The 13,246-nt window shown below is 39.9% G+C and overlaps 1 long non-coding RNA gene across 1 annotated transcript; it reads left to right on the forward strand.

The window, feature by feature from the left end:
- Window positions 1-5,245: 5,245 nt before the first annotated feature.
- Window positions 5,246-6,366, forward strand: LOC308401752. Its single transcript, XR_013972600.1, has 3 exons — window positions 5,246-5,453; window positions 5,568-5,676; window positions 5,953-6,366. It is a non-coding gene; the product is annotated as an uncharacterized lncRNA (long non-coding RNA).
- Window positions 6,367-13,246: the final 6,880 nt, after the last annotated feature.

Genomic DNA, 13,246 nt, shown 5'->3' on the forward strand with positions numbered 1-13,246 from the left:
TGGCTGAGCATAATTGGAGTCATGTGCGAACGTATTTTACCTCCACAAAAGCTGAGACGTGGTTTGCGATACATGTGGCAAAAACATGAGGTGTTGTGGCCACACTATGGAGATATTCAAAAGGGCTGTTGGGGGGGGATAAATACATTTTACAGTGTTTATTTATCGGATAAAATACGTTAAATGTCCGGAAACAGCGGGGTGTCCAAATTCAGAGGCTGCTTCTACCTGAGGACCCGGCCTTCGCGGTCTAAAGAAAGCTGGGTAGTAGGTCACGAGCTCCCTCGGTGGAGTGAAACTCTGCCGTCTGCTCCTTGCTATCTAAAATATAACTGGGCACTGACGTAAACTCTCGACCGTTTCACTTTGTTTAATTAGTTTTCTGTTTGGCGTTTATTCAGCTGTGTGAAAACCCCGGAGGAACCCTCCCGAGGGATTAATAAAGTTAAATTTTATTTAATCTAATCTAATAACTTTAATCTCATCCAAACCGATTTACTCACGAACAAATAAAACACTGAAAAAGCCAAACAATAACATTTTTAAGTTATCAAAGTGACTTATGTTTAACCCGAGTAGTGAAAGACCGCGGGGGTTTGAAAACAATGTGTGAGTCAGCTCAGATATTTGAAGTTTACACAGCTACATTCTCACCTGAAAACATGTTAAAAGTTTTTTTGCGACCCAGAAAGACAAATAAGAGTAATATTAAAACTAAGTCGCTGCCGCCGTTGTTGGAAACTGGAATTGGCTGGGCCGCGCTATGAATTCTGCGATATGGTTTTTCAATTTTGTTGTCCGGGTGGAAAATCGGGAGAAATCCGGGAGAATGGTGGCTAAGGGAGATTTTCGGGAGGGGCACTGAAATTTGGGATTCTCCCGGAAAAATTGGGAGGGTTGGCATGTATGCCACAATTGTGGCAAAATCACTAACCTTGTCAAACACCTCAGAGTAAACCATATCACAGAATATGACGAGCGTATTGTAACGTTGGGTTGTGTTGTTGAGAAGAGGCGGCAAAACACCTAGCAGGCTAGGCGGAAGGATACACACCCACACTGGTATCAGTAATCCACGGTGGTTCTTTAATACGCATTCTTCAGCAACCGTATAAAAGCCCGGCTGAACGGCTGCAGCTCAACAACAAAATGCCCAGCGTTCATACAACCCAAGCGCTGCAAACAAAACAAAAAAAAGGGTCTCGAAAAGAAAACATAAGTCCGTCCCTCGTTAAGCACGAGCGTGAAGGCACGTGTCCTCATAATCACAGAGAGAGAGAGCGAGAGAGCAGTGGCACACACTGATGACACCATCAACCCTCGACTTGGGTGTCTTAAAGGGACACCACACCATAACGGCTGTTACAGTATGTTGAGATGAACTGAAGAGGAGGAGAGGGACAGGTGCTGCTAGGGCAAGACAGACGTCTCTCACGGGTCCTTTAGTGCTGCAGGCAGGCAACATTTCAAATAGCGCACAACTTCATTTTTTTTTTATTTCTATATGATGAACCCTACATTATTAAATTCAAATTCAAATTTTATTTGTCACATACACAGTCATACACAGTATGATATGCAGTGAAATGCTTACACAACTGCTCGTGACCTAAAGAAAAAAAAAAGGCTATGAATAAGATAGGAAATAAATATGAAAATTAAAAAGGGTCAATTTAACTAGGAAGGAATAAAATAAAATATAAAAATGAAAGTTAAAAATGAAATAACTGTACAACAACAAATTAGAATGAAGGGTAAATTTAACTGGGAAAGAACAAGATAAAATATATAAATTAAAGTTGAAAATAAAATAACTGTACAACAAAATACACAGTATAGAAATATATAAGAATGTATGAAGATTATGAATGTATTATGAATGTATTAAGTGATAAGAACAAGTAATCTGATGTCCTGTAATCATTATGATGCTATAATTTCGGTATCGGATCAGTATCGTCGATACCACCCTGAATATTACTTGGTATCGGATCGGAAAGGAAATCAGTGGTATCGCACATCACTAATCTTTGAGCTACGGACTTATCTGCACTAAGGGTAAGAACTTTTTTGACTTAATTTGAATGAGTATAAATAAAATGTTTACAAAGTTATGATGCTGCAAAGTAATGTATGGCACAAGTGCTGGCGAACTTTTTCCTAGCACTCAAGCAAGGCTAAGCTAGTTGAAATTTTTACGTAATGTTGGATTTAGCCAATTTTCACAGTTTGAAAGCATTGTCTGGTGTCCTGTATACTGCTTAACTAGCACCAAAATTAATTACTGCGTGTACTTAACATCAAGTTGTACTTAAACATTATCTTGGTTTTTCTCTATGATTAGTATTAATAAAGGACTGTATTAGACCAAATTAACGAAGTTCTAATTTTTTAAGAGGAATACGGGAGGGTATTTTCACTATCAGAGCAACCAAAACTGCTTTGGTGTTGTCTTTATTAGCTTCATTCCTCAGCTTTTGTCCCTGTGTTAGGAGCATGCACAGCAGTCAGAGAGGCAGATCAGTGAGCACTCTATTTCTGTAGAAGACATCATCATTTTTCTTGCCATTGTTCTCATTTTTCCAGAATCTACAATAGGCAAGCAGCTTGGTGTGAAAAAATCAACTGTGGGAGCAATCATCAGAAAGACCACTGATAATCTCCCTCGATCTGGGGCTCCACGCAAGATCTCATCCCGTGGGGTCAAAATGATCATGAGAACGGTGAGCAAAGATCCCAGAACCACACGGGGGGACCTGGTGAATGACCTGCAGAGAGCTGGGACCAAAGTAACAAAGGTCACCATCAGTAACACACTACAACGGCAGGGAATCAAATCCCGCAGTGCCAGACGTGTTCCGCTGCTGAAGCCAGTGCATGTCCAGGCCCGTCTGAAGTTTGCCAGAGAGCACATGGATGATACAGCAGAGGATTGGGAGAATGTCATGTGGTCAGATGAAACCAAAGTAGAACTTTTTGGTATAAACTCAACTCGTCGTGTTTGGAGGACGAAGAATACTGAGTTGCATCCCAAGAACACCATACCTACTGTGAAGCATGGGGGTGGAAACATCATGCTATGGGGCTGTTTTTCTGCCAAGGGGACAGGACGACTGATCCGTGTTAAGGACAGAATGAATGGGGCCATGTATCGTGAGATTTTGAGCCAAAACCTCCTTCCATCAGTGAGAACTTTGAAGATGAAACGAGGCTGGGTCTTCCAACATGACAATGATCCAAAACACACCGCCCGGGCAACAAAGGAGTGGCTCCGTAAGAAGCATTTGAAAGTCCTGGAGTGGCCTAGCCAGTCTCCAGACCTCAACCCCATAGAAAATCTGTGGCGGGAGTTGAAAGTCCGTGTTGCTCGGCGACAGCCCCAAAACATCACTGCTCTCGAGAAGATCTGCATGGAGGAATGGGCCAAAATACCAGCTACTGTGTGTGCAAACCTGGTAAAGACCTATAGTAAACATTTGACCTCTGTTATTGCCAACAAAGGTTATGTTACAAAGTATTGAGTTGTATTTTTATTATTGACCAAATACTTATTTTCCACCCTGATTTACGAATAAATTCTTTACAAATCCTACCATGTGGATTCATGGATTTTTTTTTCCACATTCTGTCTCTCACAGTTGAAGTGTACCTCTGGTGCAAATTACTGACCTCTGTCATCATTTTAAGTGGGGGAACTTGCACAATCGGTGGATGACTAAATACTTTTTTACCCCACTGTATGTCCACACGTACAGGGGTCTTTTTGAAAACAGAGATTTTACCTTTTTGTTTAAAAACAAACAAACAAACAAAAAGTCCAGTCCACACGTGCAGTTTTGAACAAATATCTCCGTCCACATGTAAACGCTAAAAACTAAATGTTGGCCAATCAGAAGTCTAGAAGCCTAGGAGGGAAAGAGTAAACAGGGTTTTGTGCCCTCACAAAACTTTATGTACTTCTGAAAAGTTTTTGTATTTTTCTGAAAAGGCAGCTAATTTTGTGTTACTTTTCAAGTGCCTTCATCATTTCAAATGTTATTAGCTAAAGACAATATTTTGGCTGATGTAGACTCGCAACTTAGGAATGAACAAAATGCATACAGCATAAGTAGTTTAATTAAAAAAAAAAAAACATTTATTCAAAACTGATGTCGGGATTTTGGGTTGTGAGAGCGTCTGTGTTCAATGTAGAAGTTCACTCTGACGCCTCTGTCTTTCTAAATGCAGGGACAGTAACTGCATGTGTATATGTAAGCGTGTAAACACTGCAGATGGTAAGATTAACAGCAACAGTATTTATTTATTGTAGAAATTAATCTCATGTAAACAATAACGTGGCGCACAGCGTGACGTCAAAAACGGCACACATCTTTGACGTTGCGTGACTAAATCTGCGTTTTCCTGATCCATACTTAAACACAAAAACTGAGTTTTCGAAAATCTCCACCCTGGCAGGAGTTTTTAAAAATCTCTGTTTTCAGTGACCCAAAACGCCGTTTACATGTGGAGGAAAGGCCCAAACGCATAGAAACTATCTGCGTTTTCAAAAATACCCGTGTTCGTGTGGACGTAGCCTGAGATTCTGGCGTTTCTGGCAAAGTACATTTAAATTTAAAAGTCAATTCAGGATTTTAATGAATCCATAGCACTTAATTCAAACTAAAATCGATTTTAATCGGAAAATCAGTTATTGAAACCTACCCCTAATTGTGAGTAAGCTTGTGAGATGGTTCAATTCAATTCAGTTTTATTTATACGGCACTAAATCACAACATCAGTCGCCTCAAGGTGTTTTATACTGTAAGGTAGACCCTACAATAATACATACAGAGAAAAATCCAACAATCATATGACCCCCTATGAGCAAGCACTTTGGTGACAATGGGAAGGAAAAACTCCCTTTGCAGGTGCTGTGTATAGTTCAAAGGCTGCTTTGCTGAAAAATGGAAATAAATCATGAGCTGAAAATAATAAAGATTGATGTACTAGAGCTTATTATATAGAAGTAGATCTTTGCCCACATTGACTTCTAAATATCTAAAGAAAAATATCTATCTTTGAAAACTGTAATGCCTTTTTCAGCTATCCATTGGACTCAACATGCCTTGGAATTTACTTTGTTTCAAATCTGTCTAAACAAATGCATCTTGTATTACTTGATGAATTAAAACAGAAAATGGTGCTTTTGCCAGTGAAGTCTGGATATATGGCATTGCCACTGCTGTACTAGTTGGCTTCTTTTTGCTTTCTCACCAGCATGCTACCATTTGCAGTTGTTGATTTTCTGGATGGTGGAGGTGTATCCATAATTCCTTGCAAGTGGTTTACAGGACCAGCGGAAGATTCTTGTTTCTGGCCACCAGGGAGAGTCAATATCAATAAGGCTGTAAAGGATGGAGTTACTCCAGATACAAACTGGTCACAGTACAGAGTTCACATCTTGGGGAAAGCTGGTAAGAAGCATTTTTATTTATTGCTACCAAATATTCTGTCATTAAAGACAGAACAAAAAATTTCCCTGTAATTTCACTAACAACATTTTGTTGATGTATGTCAAAAATTTACAGAAAACTATGAAAATGCCAGGGTGAAACTGCGGAGGTCTGAAGCAACCTCTGATCTGCAGACTGAGTCGGATTCTGGAAGCAGATTGGGAAAAGGGAAGCGGAAAAGGAGGTAATTATGTTTCTTAAAAACGCCTTAAAAGCAACAATTTATCGTGGTGATTATAAGAAAAACAAAAAAAAATTGACAGTGTCTTTAGCAGACCATTGCTGCTCACCAGATTTAGATATGATCTTAAAATAGCACTTTGTAACTTTTTGACTTTTAAAAATCAGTTTTAGACTCCTTTTGATGCCGAACTATACATTAATGTTTTTAGTTTGTAGGACTAACCAGTAACTAAATTGTTTGTGGGGTTTTTTAATATTTTTTAAAATTCATTTTAAGGCCAGTGATCCAGTCAAGCTCGGATGAGGATTGGGACAACGCTGCGGAACAGCCAGAGACCTCATCACCATCAGCAATGGAGAATAGACATTCAAGTGAAACTCCCCACCAGAACATCACTCATCCATTTGTTCAGCTACCACCACCCTCAACTCCTTCACCTGTGGTTTCACAACCAGTTCCAAGACAACTTGTACAAGCCACCAATACCAGCATGTTTGTACGTGTTCTAACCCTCCTGGAAGACATTAAGGAGACTCAGAGGATCCAAAGTCGAATGCTACAGTCTCTCCTCAAACAACGTGATGGACCAGTTGCTGCAGTATTACCCGAGGGTGCTGTTTTTCCTCTCCGGACAGTCGCAGACGTGGAAGTAGTGGAGCAAAAACTGATAGACCCTGTCTTCCTGAAAGAAGTGGTAAATAATAATGATGTAATAACAATAGTCATTGATTAATGCCTCAATCTGCGTTTTATGCTAGCAGTTATGACGGGCGATCGTGGCTCAAGAGTTGGGAGTTCGCCTTGTAATCGGAAGGTTGCCGGTTCGAGCCCCGTCTTGGACAGTCTCGGTCATTGTGTCCTTGGGTAAGACACTTAACCCGTTGCCTACTGGTGGTGGTCAGAGGGCCCAGTGGCGCCAGTGTCCGGCAGCCTCGCCTCTGTCAGTGCGCCCCAGGGTGGCTGTGGCTACAATGTAGCTTGCCATCACCAGTGTGTGAATGCGTGTGTGAATGGGTGGATGACTGGATATGTAAAGCGCTTTGGGGTCCTTAGGGACTAGTAAAGCGCTATATAAATACAGGCCATTTACCATGATCAAGGAAAGTTGGTGTTTGTTCAAACATGGTCAGTTCAATGAAGTAGTGGAAGGTGAGCTTCACAAAAGTTGCTGTTTTTGAAAATAAAATAAGTTGTACTTTACAAGTTGTGCCACGCCAAACCTTAAGAAAATACTTTTGGTGGATCAGTCATTTAGCTCTTTGCATTTAAGCCTAATTACTGTGTAGCTATGCAGGTTTTCTTTTAGGTGTGACTGATGGTACTACTGTCAGTAAAATTATTGTCCTTGTGTGTCCTAAGGTTGCTGTTGTGGCAGAGATCGGAGGGAGCACTGTTGATGAAGCCACCAGAAGAATGATGGCTTTCATTATGGACAATGCTCTATCCAGGCAATATAACTTCGTTGGGCACCATGGAAAGCGGGAATTTCGAGGGCTTAAAATTTTTGAAGTGCTATATGGTAAGCTCATTAGTTTGTAAGATATTTTGTTGATGTTTGAATAACAGATGCTCACTTCAGCTGTAGTCAGTCTTCCAATCAATTTAATCACTGACTTAAGGTTTTTATACTTTGGTTCAACATTTATGTGACATCTTATGCTGTGTCACAGTATAAATATAAGTATGTAACAAAAAAAAGAGAATTACAGCTGTGTCTAGATTCAGTAATAAAGTCTCACTTTCTTGTGGTCAATATCTGTGCTTTACAGGCAGCTTGAAAAAAAAATGCTCTTACAAGCCAGATTACCAGAAAAGAGGCAGAAAAGGCAGCATCTAAGTGGTTTATTGGTACAAGAGATAGAGGAGGAAATCGCATGGCAAGGGCTAGGGCTGCTCAATTAATCGAATTTTAATCACGATTACGATCTGGGCTTTCAACGATCATTAAAAATGACGGAGCCGATTATTAGCCCCTCCCTCATTTATCCGCGACACCTTAAAGGCCGGTCCGTGAAAATATTGTCGGGCATAAACTGGTCCGTGGCGCAAAAAAGGTTGGAGACCGCTGATTAAGAAGACCCGAGGGAAGCTCGGAAAGCTAAGCAGAAGTTATTTGGAGAGGAGAGAGTGACTGCCGTTGGCTGAAAAGAGAGGTAAAAAAAAAACTTCAGTGGTGTTGCACACTATTTTATATTATTTTTTAAAGTCATTGTTAACCCTTTAAAGCCGGTCGAGCAGCACGCTCCGTTTTGTGTAACTATTTTTAAATCCCTGTAGAACTGGAACCGTGTAAGCTAGCGCAATAACCCGGAGGAGTTGTACTTACATCTGATGCCATCAGCTTGTCCTCGGTCACGGTTTCCTTCCACATAAAGCTTTGCAAAAACTGCATAAAAAGCGCTTGCAGCAACAAAAACACAATATTCCAGAAACACGCTTTGCCGATCCGATCAGCTATTCGTAACACTTCCCACATTGAAACAGAGGTCAGCGCGAACTACCGCATATCCGCCATTTCCTGCCCGAAACCAGAAGTGACGTCATTTTTTACTCGTAGGCCTTAAAAGCCTATACTGGTCATGTTTGACTTTTCTGAATAGTTTCTGAGATGCTTAGAACTCGAATTGCACTGCTGGAAATAGTTTATTTTGATGCACATGCTGTTTTCTTTGCAAATTTCCATCATAGGATTGTTTTTTCGTTTTTCCTGCAGTATATAAAAATTGCTGTATCTCCAAAATAAAACTATGAAGACACTCAAAATAAATTTCCTGTTGTTGTAAACTATTTTTTGCAACTTTTTTGTATTTAAAGTTTTGAGGGATAAGCCTCTTAAATTTCTCCAAGTAGAAATATATGTAAAAAAAACAAAAATGATTTTCAATTTTTTTTGTAGTTTATTGCACTTTTTTGCAATTAATGTAGTTACTATGGACTTAATGCATACATATTATTAAAATATGGGCTATAACAGTTGCATAGCAAATTAAAATGCTCCCACAAATGGCACTACAACATGTAAAAAAATAATATAAGCTCTGGCGGACTTGGTTCTATAGTAGGTCTTAAAGGGTTAAATAAATATCGTCAAATAATCGAGATCTCAATTCCAGTGAAAATAATCGTGATTATCATTTTTGCCATAATCGAGCAGCCCTAGCAAGGGCACAGTGTCGCGTGCAAGAGAGGTATACCTTAGTGACTCGGTTTAGATAGACTGTGGAGATGAAATTAATTAGAAATACTTTATTATTGAGGGAAATTATGTTTGGGTTGTTTTTTTTTGGGGGGGGGGGCTCATCAGCTCAGGTTGTTCTGGAGGGTGATGGCTGCTGCCACGAATGACCACATATTTCTCTCTGGTTTGCAGCATACTTGAAGACGGCTCTCACTAAACCATTTTTTGGTTCCTCACTGTGTTACGGTATGTGAACAATTTCCAGTTATGTTTAGCAGTTTGTGCAATATTCTTCTTTGCACAATCAGCTCCAGGAACTCCAGCGCCAGCCTTCTTTACCAGTGTGTCACCAGTGTGACTTCAAACTCACAGACTCTGATACTGCTGCCCTAACAAATGGCTGGGAAGCAGATTGGAATTTCCACAAGAGACTTGTAGAAGATATTCCACATCTTGGTGCAGACATTAAAGTAGTAGTTCCCAAACTTTATCTGATGGCCCTATTTTTGTTTTACATGAAAATCTTCGGTGCCCATCCAGCACACACCTCAAGAAGTAGAATCTGTTCTCTCCTTGGTAGATGTAGTCGTTGTTACATTTCCAGTCTTCTCCCTCGTCTCTCAGCATGTAAACCGTGCTTTGTTTACTCCTGTTCCCCCTGAAATCCACAATCATCCATTCTGTTTTGTGTTTACTATGAGGTGATTGTTTCTGCACCATGCAACTGGTTAACCACGTGCCTGTTCTAAGCTTTGTCCATCACTGAGACACCCCACAACACTTATCAATGTAACTATGTAGATGTCTTTTAATTTGATTTTTGAGTGCCTACTTGGTTAATCCTTTTGTAAATAGCTTTTCTGTTACCATGGATACTCATGGTCTTCAAAGAGTTCAATGTAGGAGGTCAAACAACTTGTTCAGCACAACTTTCAAAACAACTCCAGTAGTATTGCAAATCTGATGTTATTTGTGAAAAAGTGCACTTTTTTTCAGGACCAATGGATCAGTGAATGAGTGAGAAGCTGTGTTTCAGTGCATTTCTTTTTCTTTTAAACTGTATAACATTGATTTGTTATTGTTTTGTGTATACTAGGGACCTTTTTTGTCAACATGTTCTCTAAACAAAAAAAAATATTTGTATAGTATATAAAAAATTACTGTTATACTGCATACTGTTTTAAAATTTCATATTAATCAGTATTAATAAAAAAGATAAACTGACTTTGTTGTACAGGTGATTTAAATTTTAGCTTACTGTATTATCCAAAATCCCATCTGGGCAAGCACACTTGGGGCCACCATGGAAATGGAGGACAAAAATAGCTGGGTCCCAGGTGGGTAACCCGTGTGGGCCCCAAATATCAGACCCGCTTCTATGCATATGGGCCCCACACATGTTTTTTTGATTGGATCTGGTTTGGGGCCCATTATTAACCCATCTGGGCAAACACATTTGGGGTCACCATGGAAACTGAGGACAAAAGTAGCTGGGTCCCAGGTGGGTAACCCAGGGGGGCCCCAAATATCAGACCCGCTTCTATGCATATGGGCCCCACACATGTTTTTTTGGTTGGATCTGATTTGGGGCCCATCATTAACCCATCTGGGCAAACACACTTGGGGCCACCATGAAAACTGAGGAAAAAGTAGCTGGGTCCCAGGTGGGTAACCCAAGTGGGCCCCAACTATCAGACCCACTTCTACCCATCTGGGTCCCACACTTGTTTATTCGCTGGGCCGGATTTGGGGCCCATCCAGGGCCCGTCATTAACCTATGTGGGCAAACACATTTGGGGCCACCATGGAAACTGAGGACAAAATTAGCTGGACCCCAGTTGGGTTTCCCAAGTGGGCCCCAAATATTAGCCCTGCTGCTCCCTATTTGGGCCCCACATATGTGTGTTGACTGGGCAGTTACGGCAGTTTTTAACGTGAATTAACTTAAATTAATACTATCAACTAAATAACTAACACCAGATTTGATGTATTGCCTTTGTATATGTTACGGACAAACAGGTGTCTAGAGTTGAGTTCAACAGGAGATATAAATAATTTACAAAAACAATAGTTTTAAAAACGTGTTTAAACTAATTGTTACGAAAAAAAATACGTACGATGAAACTGAGAATTGACGTATAATTTTTCTGTCATCTAAAGTGATCTCATAATAATTTGGCGCAATGCTTATTTATCAGCATTTGAGTCATCTAATGAGTGTCTACCTTTGTCTTTCATGGAATTCCGGAGATCAGATACTGGAAGTCGGAACTATTTTGTTACAGGAGTGAGTACACACTACACTCTTGGGTAGCAGTTATATGTGGAATATATCATTTTTGTGAAGGAAATCAACTTGATATAAGGGGTTGGGTGTAAAGAGTTTGAGTGCCTTTGTTGACTTGTTTCAGAAGGAAGAGCTGATCACCTACCAATTGCAAAGCTGTTTGTTTGATCTTCTAGGTTGCATGTCAACATAAATAGTGAATCTCATGTTGACCTTGGCACATCCGTCAAGAGTGCTAGTGTCCTAATGCTGGGTTAAAAGTGCTTTGGCACAGAGAAAATATGTATCATATGTGAACGAGGCTTGTTGTAAGAAAACACATTCGACACTCAAAGAGAGTAGTAAAGTGCTATATATAAGTAACAGTCCATTTTGAAAGTGCTAATGTGCCAAGGTTCAATGATGACAACCAGCTTAGGTAACCAGGTCATCTTAACCCCTTCACTTTGGTTTCTTGCTGTTGAACTAGAGAAAGTGTAAGATGGCTTACTGTTGTGTATTTGTGCTGTATAGTTTCATCTATGAGCGAGTTCAGAGGCAAAGAGATGGCAATAGTGCAGTGACGAGAGAACAGCTTGATGGAAGCCAGCTGACTGACCCAAAACATAAGAAGCTTGCTCAGTGCCTGCAGCATATTGGAGACGAGCTGGATGGAAATGTAGAGCTCCAAAGGTTGGTAACTTGTCTGTGTGCCTCTTCAGGCAACTTTAAAGGCGTGGAGTATTATGATATGCATGTTTGTTCAACTATAACTGTAATAACTAAATTATTTGCTTACCATTATTCAATCTTTTTCCCTAGAATGATAAATAACTCTTCGCTTTGTCCCACAAGAAAGGTTTTTATGAGAGTGGCCTCTGAGATCTTTTCAGATGGAATATTTAACTGGGGCAGGGTGGTTGCACTGTTCTACTTTGCATGCCGACTCGTTATCAAAGTACGTGAAACTGCTATTGCCGATTCCCCCGTTACTACCCTGTGTATATAAGCCCTGTGTTTTCCCATGCTCGGTGTCGCGTCGTACCCTCAGATTATGCCTGTGTTCCTGTTCTCCGATTTCAGTGGTCACTTCATGTTTTGTTTTCATACCAGCAATAAAGCTGAGGTTTTTGAGTTTCACGTTAGTGTCTGAGTCCTGCGTTTGGATCCTCCTCTCCGCCTGCCCGCACACAGAGCCCTGACAGAAGCACAGGGCACACGGCCTTTATTTCCTTTCTTAAAGAATCATGTATAATATGTGTTAAATTGTGTGTGTATATATATATACTAGAAAGCGAAAATTTCAGAAGAAATTTTAAGTGTGCCTATTAGTGATGGGATTTCCGGCTCTTTTTAGAGATCCGGCTCTTTCGGTTCGGCTCACTAAAAAGAGCCGGCTCTTTCGGCTCCGAACCGGCTCTTCAGGTTGTTTTGTTGCTTTAATTAATTTATTATTAACAATAATATAAAATTATGCACAAAAAGAATTACTAACGTAAAACAAAGTGGTTTTATTTATATACCGGTATGTTTATATATAATTATATGCGGTGGCCCCTAGAGACAAAACACGTACAAACTCCGAAAAACATTTCTAGCATGAACTGAACTTCCAAAGCAGAGCTACTAGATCACTTAAATTACACAATTGAAAGCATGTGTGTATTGTTTGTGTATTTATACACAGGCACTCATATATATTCAAATAATTTTAAAAAAAGTTCATTTACCTGTTACTACCACACACCAAATCCGGTCGTTGGTACTTGCTGGCTTGTGTAGCCACAAGATACCAAAAGCGCCACACTGCGCCCAGCATCCTGGAGCACTTCTGTTGTCTTTTGTACGTGTTTTGAGTTTTTATGTGCTTCTGAGTTTTTACATGCTTCGGAGTTTGTACGTGTTTTGGAGTTTGTATGTGCTTTGTCTGTAGGGGCCACCGTAAATATACTTTTATTTATTCACTCCACATAAAATGTAATAAATAAATCATATAATACAAAAATCAACAATTCACATTTCAACTTTTAACTATTTAAATTTTCAGCTTTTTCCTTTTACAAATTTAAAGTGAAAACAACACAAAACACTGCAAACCACAACCCAATTAAATATAAATTAAAATA

This window comes from Rhamphochromis sp. 'chilingali' (genome assembly GCF_963969265.1).
Source record: "Rhamphochromis sp. 'chilingali' genome assembly, chromosome: 8".
NCBI lineage: Eukaryota > Metazoa > Chordata > Actinopteri > Cichliformes > Cichlidae > Rhamphochromis > Rhamphochromis sp. 'chilingali'.